Below are 15,767 nucleotides of genomic sequence, written 5' to 3' on the forward strand. Positions count from 1 at the left end.
GTTTTGTGGAAAATGGCTATGTCATGCACCAAAGGGTTCCCAACAGTGACAGACTATCCAAGTCAGTAGTCACCTCAGATTATATCACTTAGCAACACTGTAACTATCTTAGTTTATATAGTAACACTTTGTGACAGTTACCCAAATGTGAAATTGCATAATGACCCACTTCTCAAAACATCCCTGTTCATAGTTATGTATACCTACATTTGGCTTAACCTTAACAAAATAATAGGATTTGGCAGGTAGAGATTGAGGAAGGAATAAAAGAAGACATTTCAGTACATGGATGGAACCTAGTGCATTTTGGAAATGGTGCGCATACTGATATGGCTTGGTGAACATTCAAGTCCCAGAAGGAAGCAGAAGAGCTCCCAGAGGCTATAAGAGCAGATTTGGTAGGAAAATGGAGGATGTGAATGTCATGGTAGGTGGCATACTACAATTATAGGCAGTGAGAGTACATGAAAAACCTCTGAGGGGACTAGTATTATAACTAGAGCTGTGTATGAAAAAACATTACTATGGAATGAGACTAGAGACTGGATTTTTAATATTAACTTATACCATGTCCTAAAATGAAACAAAATTTATTTTTAATTATCTTCAATTGCATATGACTTTCTTTTCTATGTTAGAGAATAAACACTGCTTACAAAGAAATGGCTTGAAACTTTGAGCATAAAGCCATTCACTTAAAAAAATCTATAACTCATGTTTATCAAGCCCGAGAGTATGTTATTTTGGTATGTTTGAAAACTACAAAACCTGTAATTGGATTATACATATAATCCAATATAACTGTCCTGACCATCTTTTTTCTTTTTTCCTTCTAAGTGTGTGACATGACCTTCAGCCACTGCAAATGAACTCTGGATGCATCTGGCTTATGCAGGTTCTGGGGAATTGAACTTGGGTCCTTAGGTTTTGCAGGCAAGTGTGCCTTAACCACTAAGCCATCTCTTCACCCTATTTTGCATTTTTAATTCTTTAAAAACCAGTGTCATGTCAAGTTTTACTATCAGCTTGTGATGAAGCCTGATCTTGGACTATAGCTACAACAGCCTCTGTATGTTGACCTTGAGAAGCAGAGACCTTCTTCTGCATTCTTTCCACAAGGCATTTTCCTTTCAAAAGGCTTTGCATTATTCCTATCTTGAATCTTTAATCTGTTGGGTCTTGCCATTAAGGATATTTCCTACTGTCCCAGTGCAGAACAGTAGATTTCCCTTTATGATGATACCCTAACAAACACAGCCAAAGCAGCTGCAGTTTCTGGGCCCAAGAATTTAAATTTGCTCACATTTCTTTTGCATCAAATTTTATTTGTTCATACCTCTTTGCCACTTACATTGTAGATCTGATGAGGGAAACAATGACAATCCATACAATACAGTCAACTCTTCCCTTGTCTTTAAATATTCTCTGTCAAATTTCATTAGTTCATTACTAGTTATTAATTTGAAAGCGAGAAAAAAAGAAGGAGGGAGGGAGAGTGCCACGGACTGACTCTCGGGGAGATCAGGACCGAGGGAGAACAAGGGCGAAGGCTCAAGGAGAACTTGGGATTTGGTGAGGAAATGACAGACAGACACACTCTAGGTAGAATATGCTGCTGCAATTTACTGAAGGTTTCATGAAGATTTTATACAGATTGAACAGGGAAACTTAGCAAGCCAACAAGTGATTTCAGAAATCATTAATCTAAACAATCTTAAGTATTGTTCTATTGTAAGCATACATGTAATGTTGATCAGGCAGGAATTGTACCCATTTTTTAACAAGGACGCCTTGCATCATTGACCACAGCTTTACATGAATAGAAGCTTGGGGTAAGGGATGTAAGGTGAACAATAGGTTATTTATTTTTTATAAACCGAGCAGAGAGCCATCTCTTTTCACTTATTAGATTATTTATATAATCCTCATATTTATTATAAAAGTGTTTCTATCCAAAAGGCCACCAATATTTTGAGGCTGGTTTAATGTTTTCCAGGAATTCTTTTCTTACTTGTCTAGAGTATAAGCACCAAGGCTTACATGTCTTTGTTAAGCATTTCATAAATGGAAGAGAATGCCATAGCCTCTTTTTTCCCTTATAATTTATTCATCTATTACCGAATTTATCATATCCTCCCTCATAGGGGAGTGGAACTAAGTAGTTCCCAGCTCTGGGAGTCTACTATCAGCCCTTGATCAAGTACTGAACATATCCCCCAGGAAGTTTCCTAGTGGGAATGCCTAAGTTTTGTAACTCCTTTTTTGCAGAACTGTCATGCTTCTTATGAACACTACCGATCAACATTTCTACTTTCATATTCTCAGGCTCAGTATTGTTCTCAAACATCATAAGCTGTTTCTACTCTACACCATCTAAAAACTGTTCTAGAGTTAATTTTTTATTCCTAGTAGAGTTATACATTCTCTCCATTGCCCTAATCATAGGAGGGGCACATTCAATGCTTAGATTGTTTCTTGTACTCTGATTGCATGCATGATTACTAATAAGTGTTGAATTAGCTGTTCTTAGACAAACAGCTAGAAGAAAGCAGGAAAGAAACAGAGCGCAGCAAACAGTACATTGGCATCAGCAATTAGGTCGTCATGACTTCATGGGCAGCAGGAACCTTTACAGTAACCGACTGCCAAGGGGTCACCGGGGGCATCCCTCCGAAGAGTGCTGGCCCTCTGTCCCCAGCTCTCATCCAGTACAGAAGCATCTCTGCTTGCTACACAGGCGAGGTCGCCGTGGACGTAGCAGGAGAGAATGGATATAACAAGGCCTCTTGCCAATGCAAATTCCAAATATATATACCATTTTGCGCATCTTGCTATATGTAGGTGCTAGAGAATTAAACACAGGCCAGCAAGTTTTGCAAGCAAGTGTCTTTAACTGTCATTCCAGACCATCCCATTACTTTTAAATTCTGCCTTGCTTAGAACATGGGCAGAATGCTGCCAGTTCCTCTGGCTGTTAGAAAAAAAAGACAAGTAAGAACATCCATGACAGAGGAATTAAGATTTATTGGAGGAGAGTCTTGTCATAGAGGAACACTTATCATCTCAGCAGCCTAGACTTTGCAAATGTGAGGTGTCTGCCTAGCATTGGTGTGGGGTATGTTATATTCAAGGAGAAGGGGATGGGAGAAGTGTTAGCAACTGTGAATGCAGAGAACTCATTTGAACTCCTTTCTTTAGAGTTAGCCAACCAGGTACCAGGCTCCCCTAGGGTTATTGAAATAGCAGGGTGGTAGTAGGCAGTCTCCAGACAGATTTCTTGGTGTTTGCCAGTAGCATATGGAATTTATGACATGCTATTCCTTCATTCCAGACTTTTTATAGGATAGGAGTAGGAAAGATGAATTCTCATGATTTTACTGCTTCCTGCTGAGAGCTGGTGAAGTCCTACGAATTTGGAGCATGTAATGACTGAAGGAGGAGCATTGTTTTTATTTTGTAGTAAATTGGGTGACACTATTAAGATGTTTTAGAAGAAACTTCTGTAAAAATTTTAAAAGACAAGATAAAAATGTAAGTAATAGTACAATTAGGATGAAAGGTGTATTTGTTAGGTTTGTCATACTGAAAAGGAATAACTCCTCAATTCCCAACTTAAATATCCTCCCAGATTGGGAGGCAGAGTTTAAGTGACACTTTACCCAAAAGGGGGGAAAAAAGCAGGGGAAAGTTACCAAGATGCGTCAGGACATGTCTCTGAGATGGAGCTGTGTTGAGAGAGCTTTAGGGCCCATGTCTTGTAAGGATAAAGAAATCCACATCTGGAAGCACAGGATTCTAGCTAGAGAGGAGCCTATGAATACAGAGTGGTTTTCAAGGAGGGTATAAATGAATCTGTTGGACTAGAGGCAAAGAGGAGGTTTTACTGTGTCTGTGGAGGAGCCCTGTCATACAGAAGAATAAATTACATGTCAGAGACAGGCATAACTTATACCAACACCAACATCTCTCTGGTCACAGAGAAATGTCAGGTGATATACAGAAAAATATTGTTGGTCATTGAACAGGCTAATACAATACAAAATATTGGTTCTGGACTAGTAACATTTATTTCTCTACAATTGTTACAGTCCACCAGTGAAGTTTTAGTCACACATGTGTGGCTTTTGGGTTTGTCTCGTCAAATATCCTGTTGCAATCAGGTTCGCATTGCTGGTAGAAATCACCCAACCAAGAACAGCTTGTGGGAAAAAAAGAAGTTTATTTTGGCTTAGAGGCTTGAGGGGGAAGCTCCATGATAGGAGGGAAAATGATGGCATGAGCAGAGGGAGGACATCACCCTCAGGTCAACATAAGGTGGACAATAGCAATAGGAGAGTGTGCCAGACACTGGCAAAGGGACACTGGCTATAGCACCCATAACTCCACCTTCATCATTACATTCCCTCCAGGAGGAGAGGCGTTAATTCCCAACTCTCCATCACCTGGGAAACTAGCATTCAGAACACCTAAGTTTATGGGAGACTCCTGAATCAAACCACCACATTCTGCCCCTGGTTCCCATAAACTGATAACTATACATGATGTAAAATGCAATGCATTCATCCAACTTTAAAAGTCCCCATAGATTTAAAAAAAAAACAAAAAACAGTTTTTCCTTTATTTTTTTAAGATTTTATTTTTTATTTATTTATTACAGTCAGAGAGAGAGGGAGAGAGAAAGAGTGAGAATGGGTATGCCAGGGCTTCTAGCCAGACACTACAAACAAACTCCAGATGCATGTGTCACTATGTGCATCTGGCTTACATGGGACCTGGAGAATAGAACCTGAGTCCTTTGGCTTCACAAGTATGCACCTTAATAGCTAAACCATCTCTCCGGCCCACACACAGATTTTTATCAATTCCAATGTTGTTCATACATCCCCATAGTCCAAGGTCTTTTAACTGAGCCATAATACCAAAAAAATCTCCCTTCAAACCCCATAATGGATCAGAATAAACATTCACACTGCAAAAGATGGCACTGGGCATAGCAAATAAATATTCAACCAATATAAGATTTAAAACAACCAGGGCAAACATCAAACTCTGTAGCTCCAAGACCAACAAGTCTAGCCAGTGACAAATCTCCAAGTCTGATAATTCTAACCAGCAACAAGTCTCTAGAGTTCCAATTCCGTCCCTTCAACTAGGCTACTCACAGTCCTGGGAAACTTCATTGGGGCCAGCAGTTTTCCATAGCAGCCATCTCTTGGTCCTGGCTAGGTCTCCACTGCAATTCACAGTTCATCCTCATAGCTCCATTGCGTCTCCATGCAGGCATGCAGCAAACCTGCTTCACACTGCCCATGGGCATTTCCAAAACACAAGACTGTGTTGCAAACTCAATCACCCTCTCTTTCCTGCATTTCTTATACTCCACAATACTAGGTCGGGTGCCAATTTGTTAATCCAGGGGGGAATAAAACAGACTTTGAAGCACTCAGACCTCTTCAAAAGAGTGTACATTCTTCCTGTTGCCCCAGTGCAGGTCAGGTAGCCCTACCTCAAATGTTGTAATCTCTCAATTGCAGCTGAATGGGCAGCCATTCACCCAATTTTTTTTTTTTTTCCTGTGCCATATCCCTCTGCTCACACCAGTTCATTTCTTCACAAAGCAACACTGCACAACTTCTCAGGACACAGGCATAACTGCAAGCTTTTCACACAAACTTCCTCTAACCTAGTCCAAGCAAAGCTCTTTCTCACCCTCATAAAGCCAAACCTCACAGTCCATAGTTCTTATTGCATGCAGGTCTTTCAATTCTGACCAGAATATCCCATCAAGCTGTACTTACAGCATTGCAAGGTGTCTCTTAGGCCAAGGTTTCAAATCTTTACACATTCCTCTTGAAAATCAGCTCCAAAAGGCCAAAGCCACACAGTCAGGTGTCTAGCAGCAATCCCACTACTCAATACCACTTTACCATTGCAGTCAGGTTCGCATTGCTAATAGAAACCAAGAGTAGCTTGTGGGAAAAAAAAAAAAGGAGGTTTATTTTGGCTTACAGGCTTGAGGGGGAAGCTCCATGATGGCAAGGAAAATGATGGCATGAGCAGAGGGTGGGCATCACTCCCTGGCCAACATAAGATAGACAATAACAACAGAAGGGTGTGCCAAACACTGGCATGGGGACACTGGCTATAACACACATAAGCCTACCCCCATCAATATATTTCCTCCAGGAGGCATTAATTCCCAAATCTCCATCAGCTGGGAACCTAGCATACAGAACATCTAAGTTAATGGGGGACACCTAAATCAATTCACTACCACATCCCTTTGCTGTCTCATGTCTCTTAGAATCTTACAGATGATGCTGAATTAGGCATGAAGACAACTTCTTCAGGAGAGTAATATTAACAAGAGCCATTATGAAAAAACGTCCTGGATCATATTAAATCTATTTGATTGATCTGATGATCAATCATGATCCGATCATGAATTTTTCTGTATATGACATGACATTTAGAGATGATGGGTCAGCATTATATCTAGGGTTGAAAATAATAATGTTATCTATAGAAGTAAGGAAGAAGAGTTAGTTGAAATTTTTATAAGGTGGAAGTGGGAAGTATGAGTAATATCTGCAATAAAAGTTTAATTTTTGCTTACATAATCCAGAAATCAAAAGGTCTTAGCTCCAGAACTAGTTAAAATATGTTAGGCTAAAATAGTTAAAAGTTTGATTAACCTTGATAATTTGTTATTATCAATTGTTTATTTCACAAGCACAATAAAATTTTATATAATTAGGTCCAGGGTTTTTTTTTATTAGAATAAGTTTGTATCAAACGAGTAAAAGTTTTACCCAACGAGAAAATATATAAGAGTAAAACATTTAAGAAACCTATTATTGTAAACAGATGTTTTATCAAACAAAATAAAGGCTTTGCCAGATGGAAAAACATAAAACCTTGGTATATAGATATAACTTAATTAGAAGTTTTAAGTATTTCCTTCTATACAAAATTTTTGTTCATAAACCATTTTGTGAACATTTGTAAGGGGACAGTAATATTTGTGAGATTTATTACTGTAGCAAAGTTAGACCCTGTATAAACATTTTAAGATTAGTATTGTATTTAAGAAAACATGAATTTTGATTATTTAATAATATACTCAGTCATAAATTAATAACCTTTTAAAATATATTAGCACACATTATATTTTCTATATCCTATTCAAGATCAAACCTTTCATCGGAAGGTGGTGGCCTTTTCCCTTTTAATGTTACCAAGGACAAAGGAAATTCAATGACCTCCAAGTCTAAGATCAGTGGAGAGAGACATCCACTTTTTAAAAAATTTTTATTTTGAGGGTGGGGAGATGGATCCCTGGTTCAAAGTCAACTGATGTGGGAAGATGAGAGAAAGAGAAAAAAATTGGGTCTGTATTCTTGTTGGCTTTTAGACTTGGAGGACAATCTAAAGGGGGCCAGATAGATCGAGTTGGTCTGTTACAGGACCCTTTGAGGTGAATTGGTGGAACTGTAAAGGTCCAGAAGGTCATGGACATCAATCTTGTACTTTTCACTTACATCACACTTAGATTAAGCATAAACAAACAAAGCTAGGTCAAGATGGGCTGATATTTGTTACTGGTCCATACCTGGTGCTAACTGCAAAAGTTCTGCTCTTATAATCATGCTTGCTTGTTCTTGCTAAAGACAAACTCTGGGGAAGTGGGGGTGGCTGGGGGTTTTTCAGATCATTGTAAAGGAATGTGGTTTTTTACCTTTAAAAGTTCACTATAAAAGGATGGAAGGGGCTGCTCTCCTCGTTGCTGTGAGGGGATTAATAATGTGGCTTAATAAAGACTCTCTTTTGTAATTTTTATTCAGGTGATCTTCTGTTTATTTCTTGTCTGGGACCTGCCACAATCTTTGATTATTGAAAAAAGTTGAGTCCTTAACAAAATCGAGATATTTTATCTACCTTTGTCCTGAGATAGCAGTTCCTCCCAAATAGATTACATGTGTCTACTTTAAAGACAGGTTGGTCAGTGGTAACCAAACGTTTAATTAGCTGTCTAGTAGCAGTATCATTAGGCTCCCAGGTAAGATTGCAGGGTTGATGAGGACTTATATTGTAGTTGTCAGCTAAAACCACTAGAACCAAGGAAGCTAGGCATAACGATAATAACTTAAACATGGAACAAGCAAAAAGAGGCAATGGACAATACAACATCTCATTCACATGGTACATATAACAGTCTTATCTTGAGGAGATCTTGGTGAGCTTCAGGTTTTCAGATGATCCAATAGTCGCCTGGGTCCCCAGAGGTGGCCTTCTTTAGTTGGGTGTGGTATGTCCATGATCTCTTTCCAGCTACCTTTACCACAGTGATGATTGTCAAGACTACAGTGAAAGGTCCTTGTCAGTGAGGCTTGAGGTTACCAGGACTGTGTCTTTTCACCACCAGATCTCCAGGCTCAAATGAAGATCATAGTAGTTTTAAGTTGGGTCCCTGGTGGGCCTCTTGGACTAGTGGGTGTATCTGCTGTTTATTTTTATTTATTTATTTTGACAGTAACAGACAGAGAAAGAGGCAGAGAGAGAGAAAGAATGGGCGCTCCAGGGCCTCCAGCCACTGCAAAGGAACTCCAGACACGTGCGCCCCCTTGTACATCTGGCTAATGTAGGTCCTGGGGAATCGAGCCTCAGACCAGTGTCCTTAGGCTTCACAGGCAAGCACTTAACTGCTAAGCCATCTCTCCAGACCTTTTAAAATATTTTTAAAGTTTCAGATTCCTTTTTGATTTTATTCACTTATTTATTTGAGACAGAAAGAGAAGTCAGAGAGAGAGAGAGAGAGAATGAGAATGGGCACACCAGGGTCCAGCCACTGCAAACAAATTCCAGACACCTGTGTCACACTGTGTATCTTGCTTATGTGGGTACTGGGGAATAGAACTTGGGTCCTTAGGCTTTGCAGGTTAATGCCTAACCACTAAGCAATCTCTCTAGCCCCCTTTCTGTATTTTATTATTATAAACATTTAGAAATCAACCTTCAACTCAAGGAAACTGTAGCTCAACAGTAAGCATGTAGAATATAAAATATACAATTATGATAATAGTCATAAGCTCAAATTAATTATTTTTTATAGGTTAAGGATGTAAGTCATAATAAACATTCAGAAGGGCATTTAAGAAGTAGGTTTAAACTTTGGTGTATAAACATGTCTATCATGAATCAGCATAAAACCAGAAGTCCAGAAGTAACTTATTTTAAATATATTGGAGGGACTGGTGAGATGGCTCAGTGGTTAAGGCACTTGTTGGCAAAGGCTAAGAACCCAGGTTTAGTTCCCTAGTTCCCACATAAAGTCAGATGCACAAGGTGGCACATGTATCTGGAGTTGTTTGCAGTGGCTAGAGGCCCTGACACACCTTTTCTTTCTTTCTTTTTAAAAAGAAGGTTTTGTTGTTCATTCTTATTTGTTTATTTATTTAAGAGTGACAGAGAGAGAAAGAGGCAGAGAAAGAGAGAGAAAGAATGGGCGCACCAGGGCCTCCAGCTTCTGCAAATGAACTCCAGATGTGTGTGCCCCCTTGTGCATCTGGCTAACGTGGGTCCTGGGGAATCAAGTCTTGAACCAGAATCCTTAGGCTTCACAGGCAAGGGCTCAACTGCTAAACCATCTCTCCAGCCCCCTTTCTTTCTTTCTTTCTTTCTTTCTTTCTTTCTTTCTTTCTTTCTTTCTTTCTTTCTTTCTCTTTCTCTGTCCCCCCCACCTTTCTGCTTTCAAATAAATAAAATAAAAAATATTGTAAATCTGATTTTTGCAATTTAACATCACTTTAAAATATAGCCATGAACACGCAAACACTTAATGACTTAAAGCACTAGAGCAATTACTGATCAAAATTTAGTTACACATAAGCACAGTCTGCATGAAACAGACCACATGACATGACATGGCTAGCCAGTGATAGACATAACAAAGAACACTATTGGAAAAATGTCCTTTTTAAAATTTTAGTTATACTTTAAATTAATTTGATATTTTTAAATTTATAATACAAGTACTTTCTTGTGAGCCATATATATATATATATATATATATATATATATATATATATATATATATATGTATATATGGTCACAATATACACTATTTGCAGTTTGGACTTAAAAGTAACCTTTTCTTTTTTTCTTGAGAAGCTGGTGTCACAAAAAACAATTTATGTGGCCACTGTCAAATGAAGGCCCACATTGTGGAGAACAGAGTAACAAATCTTAGGGCAAAAGGCTGAGTGATATAGAGTAGGAGGAAATGTCCAAGTGAGCTGAGGTGTGTGGGGGGAGCATAGTGAGGATGGTGGTGCAGTAGCTGCAGCCACTGAGATGGAGGAGGAGAAACAGAAGAGAAGAAATGGAGGAAGAAGTCAACCACTGATATCTGACTTTTAGATTTTTTTTAAAGAGGCAGGCCAATGGACTGTCTTTGGAATCAAGTGATTTTTACCCATTTTGGAGTTTAGATCTAGGCCAAGATTCTTTGTCTCTGAGACAAAGTTTGTCTGATATAAAAGGGGTTTTTTTTGTTTGTTTGTTTTTGTTTTTTGTTTCCCTGAAAAAATATTGAAAAAGACATTTGCTTTTGGCCTAAGACCTGGCTTAAGGCCTCTTGGAGATTGGGGACCTCACAACATAGAGAGATAGACTTCAGACAGTAGGGAATGAATGAAGATTCCCCCCCGCCCAGGGGGTCTGAGGGAGAATGGGTAAAGACCCCAGGTGGATTTCTAGGGAGATTTAAGTTATAGTTACACAGCTGCATTCTTGGAATTATATGCCTTATCTAAACTCTGGGTTGAAGTGATAAATCAGAATTCTAGGTTGGATATGGGTGTTTTTTGACCTCTTATGTTGGAGATTGAACATAAAGAGGGGGGAAGTGAGTCTGAATATATTGCATTAGCCATTCCCATTTTTGAAGTTATAAAAATCTTTAAAAATTTGGAATCCTAATGGGTAATTTTTAGACAGAAACAGCTGAAAGAATGAAAAGGTTTATTTCAACATACCATTTCAAAGGGAAATTTATCATGATGACAGGAGCAGAAAGTGGCTCACATCATCGGGAAGGAAGCAGAGGGCTGAACGCCGCAGGCCTGGCATGCTCTCTCAAGGCCCATCCCAGAGACATACTTCCTCTTCCAAGGCTCCACCTTTTAAAGGTTCCATAACCTTTTCAATAGTACCTCTAGCTGAGGATTAAGCATTCAAACATAAGTGTTTTGGGAGACAGTTAAAAAAAATATTTTCTTTATTTATTTGCAATTGAGAGAGAGAATAAGAATGTGTGCGTCAGGGCCTCTAGAACTCCAGACACATGTGCCACTCTGTGTATCTGGCTTTTCAAGGGTACAAAAGCCTTAACTGCTAAGCCATCTCTCCAGCCCTGGGTGGGGGGGCGCATTTTACATTTAAATCATTGCACTAATTATCTGAGTTTTGCCTCAAGGAAAAACATAAATCTGAAAAAGCAGTGTGCTTTGTAAAGGAAAATGTCCTCATGAATCGACATACTTGCCTCTCTCAAGTTCCAGCTGTATGGCTTCTGTCAAGAACTGTTTTCGTTTTGTCCTTTTGTTGTAGGTTTCTCATTTGCAACATGGGATATAGTAACACTTTCTTCAGCTTGCTAAGTAGTCATAAGGTCAAAACAAATTCTGAAATCCATTGATCAAACTAAACAAAATACTATCAGATGCTATGTGATATTTTGCTTAAAATAGGATTTAATTATTCAGCTTACATTTAAATGGCTTTAGCAAGCTTGTCACACAAATAATATAATCAGTGAGCCTTTACTTAAGGCAAATAATCATTTTGTGTTAAGAATCCTCTCTTAATTTGTCTGGTCTTTGTATTCGAATTTTGCTATTTCCAGTTTTCCAAAAATAGCACCTGCTCATGCTCCTTACTAAGACTGTAATGATTATGCTGAACATAGTGCACTCTTGGACAGAAGGGAAGTCAGAAGTTAGCCTTCACCCTGTAATGAGGAAGATGCAGGCCTGCTGAACTTCTCTTAGTGGCCCTGGCGGCTCCTAGGACAAATGACTTCAATCCTCTTTGCATACAGAAGTTATAACATGGAAGCTAAGTTTGTCATTACTCAAAGCTCCCTGGGTCTCAAATTCTCAAATGCAGATGCCTATAAATAATTCCTACACCAATATATTTCTCTAACTTCTAGAAATGTGAGAAGAAAGCCATAATTGTTACCTGAGTTGTTATGGTCAAAGCCTTGGACCTAGCAAGTGAGGCTCAACCATCCTTTTCAATATAGAGTCAAGTAATAGCAAAAAGTAGAGAAAGGAAATTTACTCAGTGTAACCACTTTGGGAAGTGACTTCACCCAAGTCCATCTTCCCAGTCTTGACAAGGTTTAGGCTTATGTAGAGAGGAAGACATATGCATTAACAGCTCTGATCCAGCTGTGGTGCCTCCTATCACTGACCCATCATTGACACAACGATGTCTTAACTCCTGGCTCTCAGGTCTGTCGGACAAGTTGTCACAACTGTGAAATATCTTTCCAGGAAACAAGTTCTCCCTCTGGTTAGCAGAGGCCTTTTCTTTCTTCAGCATGAAACTCCTGAAAAAATTCCATTTCCTTGGGATGTGTTGTCTCAAAGAGTTTGATAACCTGCTGGGATGGTTACATAATCCCAAGAAAGTAAGGTTAGACTGTGGGAGCTATGTGCTAGGAACCAAAGAAACCCAAACCTGGTTGAGTTCCAGTCTCTTTAGGTTTGGTTGAGATCCATCATCTTGTATCAAAGGCTTGGCGTTTGGGCTGGAGAGATGGCTTAGCAGTTAAGCGCTTGCCTGTGAAGCCTAAGGACCCCAAGCCGGTTCGAGGCTCGGTTCCCCAGGTCCCACGTTAGCCAGATGCACAAGGGGGCGTCTGGAGTTCGTTTGCAGAGGCTGGAAGCCCTGGCACTCCCATTCTCTCTCTCACCCTCTATCTGTCTTTCTCTCTGTGTCTGTCGCTCTCAAACAAATAAATAAAAAGAATTAAAAAAAAAAAGGCTTGGAGTTTGAGTTTGCTTGCTTTCCTTTTTCTACAAAGCTTCAAGAAGGAGAAATTCATAAAATTCAGTGAGGACTAAGCATAGTATATACTCACTAAATCTTGCTTCTTTGAGTAGGAGGAAACACAGTGAAAGAAAACTTGAAATATGTTACAAGAATGTAAGATGATAATATATGAGGGAAAAAAAATATCCCAGCTCAGTTTAGTGTGTGTGTGTGTGTGTGTGTGTGTGTGCACGCGCGCGCCCGTGCGCATGCGCTTGTGTGTCTGTATCTAAGAGATCAGCTGTAGGTCAAAGGAAACAAACTAACGAGCGAAGTTCCCAGTTCTTTAGGTCTATTTTGATAATACAATAGAGAAAGCTGCCGCATTTTAATAATTCTTTGTCTTGTCATGTGCATTTGTTCCTTTACGGGTGGGCAGTGGTAATAACAGGACTTCTTGTTCAAAAAAATATAGTCTAGAAATGATTACTAACAATATGAGTATCTTATTATATGCTTTCACAAAAGTACCCAAGATAATTATTTTAACATATATTAAAAACTTTTTCCCCAATCTTATTTGTCATTATCTCTTACACATTTGGTAGGTAACTACTTCACTTACCCAGGCCCTGCCCTTGGAGGGCTTCTGGGCTCCCATTAGCCCCACTGGTCATCAGCATCTCAGAGCATAGAGGCACAATCACTCTGCTGCATCTCCAGACATGACTATTCTTAGCTTTCTGCTCACAGTGGATGGAGGGGTAGTACTGCCATATGTGAGATGCAAGAAATGCCAACTTCTCTCCAATTGCATAGCTTTCTCATGTGGTAGCTTATGAGAGAGGAAGAACAATGTGGCTCATGTTCAGCTAACATTTTAGTGACTCAGAATACAATGCAGAATGCCAGAGGAAGTGACCTTGAAGGTGAGTCCAGGAGGAGGCCTAACACAAAACACAAAGAAAACGTTATCCAGACCATATCTACAGAGGATAAAAGGTAGAAATCAGCAGATGAAGCAAAGAAGCCTAAATAAGTCCATTGACAATGCAGAAAGAAGACTGATAGTTGCTTGAAACAAGGCTTGCTGGCTGCTCCCTCCCCAGTACCTTAACATAACCCTGGCACATCACAAGTACTCATTCTTGACAAGGTCCATTTCCAGGACTATTGTGATGCATGTGTGGGGAGGGTGGGGGACAAGACATAGCAAAGGTAGTGTCTTGGAAAGAGCTGAACAGGACAGTATCCAGTGAAGAAGCTACTTAAAAGAGATGACAGTTACAGGGTGGGAAGTCAAGCAGCTGCACCATCACACCCTGGTCCATCAAGGACTGGCTAGAGATTCTAGCAAAGTGTTGATTCCTCTGGGCTTTATTTTTATTATCAGAAAAAAACTGCTTGGCCTGCATCTCAGTTATATGAAAACTATCCTAAGATGGCCCTGGCACATGATAAACCACAGGGAGAAGAAAGAGGGGAGAAAGAAACAGGTCTAAATGTTGAGAGGTAGAGCTAGTCAGAAAGAAGGAGTGAAGCAGAAGAGAGATTCAAGCTAGGTGGATAGGGGAACCAGAGGAGAAATGAGGGTTAAAAGAGGGGAGGCTTTGAAGCAGAGGAGGGAGCAATGGGTGATGAACAATATAGGAGAAAGAGGATGAGGACTCTGGTAACTCATGTAACAGAGACCCTTGTCAGAGACCTTGGCATAGACCCAGGCATTGCAGCTGAAATGCTTGCTCTATGGCTGAACTTACCCCTCTGTAGAAGGGGGTCTAAGGAAGCACTAGTACCACCTGGTGCCAGCAGCTGTGCTGGGCATGCTCTGGACAGGTCAGCCCCAGGGAAGATGCCCAGGTCCCAGCAGGAGGCAACAGTTTATTAACACAAGGCTCATCAGACTCAGCTGGCTATGGATACCTGCTGGGCAGGAGATGGAAGCGTGGTAATGCATCTCACCATCAAAAGCAGAAAAGAAGTGAAATAGTTGGGAAGTTACTGAAAGGCTGATTTTATGATACTTCAAAATAAAATACTTAAGCAACTGCTTTCTGACTGATTTCTTGACTTTTTTTATGTTGAAAATTGACCATACTACCATCTGAGCCCTCCTTTTGTGTTACAGAGGGGTCACTGCTAGAAAATTGGAATGAGATGTTGCTTAAGCTCAACTCCAACTTCCCACCAAAACTCTACAGGAAGCAGTACAATCACACTATTAATCGAGTGCTTGCTTGAAACTATTTTCATAATGTAGTAAAATGGTGTTAGCAGGGTTTTCCTCCTGTTATTTCATAAGTGTGTGTTAGAAGTTTCCTATAGGCTTCATTGTGTGTGATATCACAAGAGGCTGAAAGCAGAGGCAGATGTAGAATCCTATAGTCCTGGAATTAGCCAAGCAGTAGAGGTGTGCAAAATGGAAAGCACTGCTATTCTATTTTTATTTTGAAAACAGCTATTTTTCTTCAAAAACACATTTCTAAGCAAATAAATACTTGAAGTGGTAAAAATGAAATGCCTTAGTAGGCAATGCTTAAATTGACAAGATGTGCATAAATTATAATATAATAATAAATCTTAAATTTTTAAGCATTTGATGAGGTCTTTTGTGCTTTAAGACAGGCTCTCCTATGTAATCTAGGTTTGCCTTGAATTTACAATTCTGCTTCAGCCTCCAGGTGTTGGGATTACAGGCCTCTATCACCAGCCCAGTGGGACTAAAG

The sequence above is a fragment of the Jaculus jaculus genome, chromosome 3, assembly GCF_020740685.1.
Source record: "Jaculus jaculus isolate mJacJac1 chromosome 3, mJacJac1.mat.Y.cur, whole genome shotgun sequence".
Taxonomy (NCBI): Eukaryota; Metazoa; Chordata; class Mammalia; order Rodentia; family Dipodidae; genus Jaculus; species Jaculus jaculus.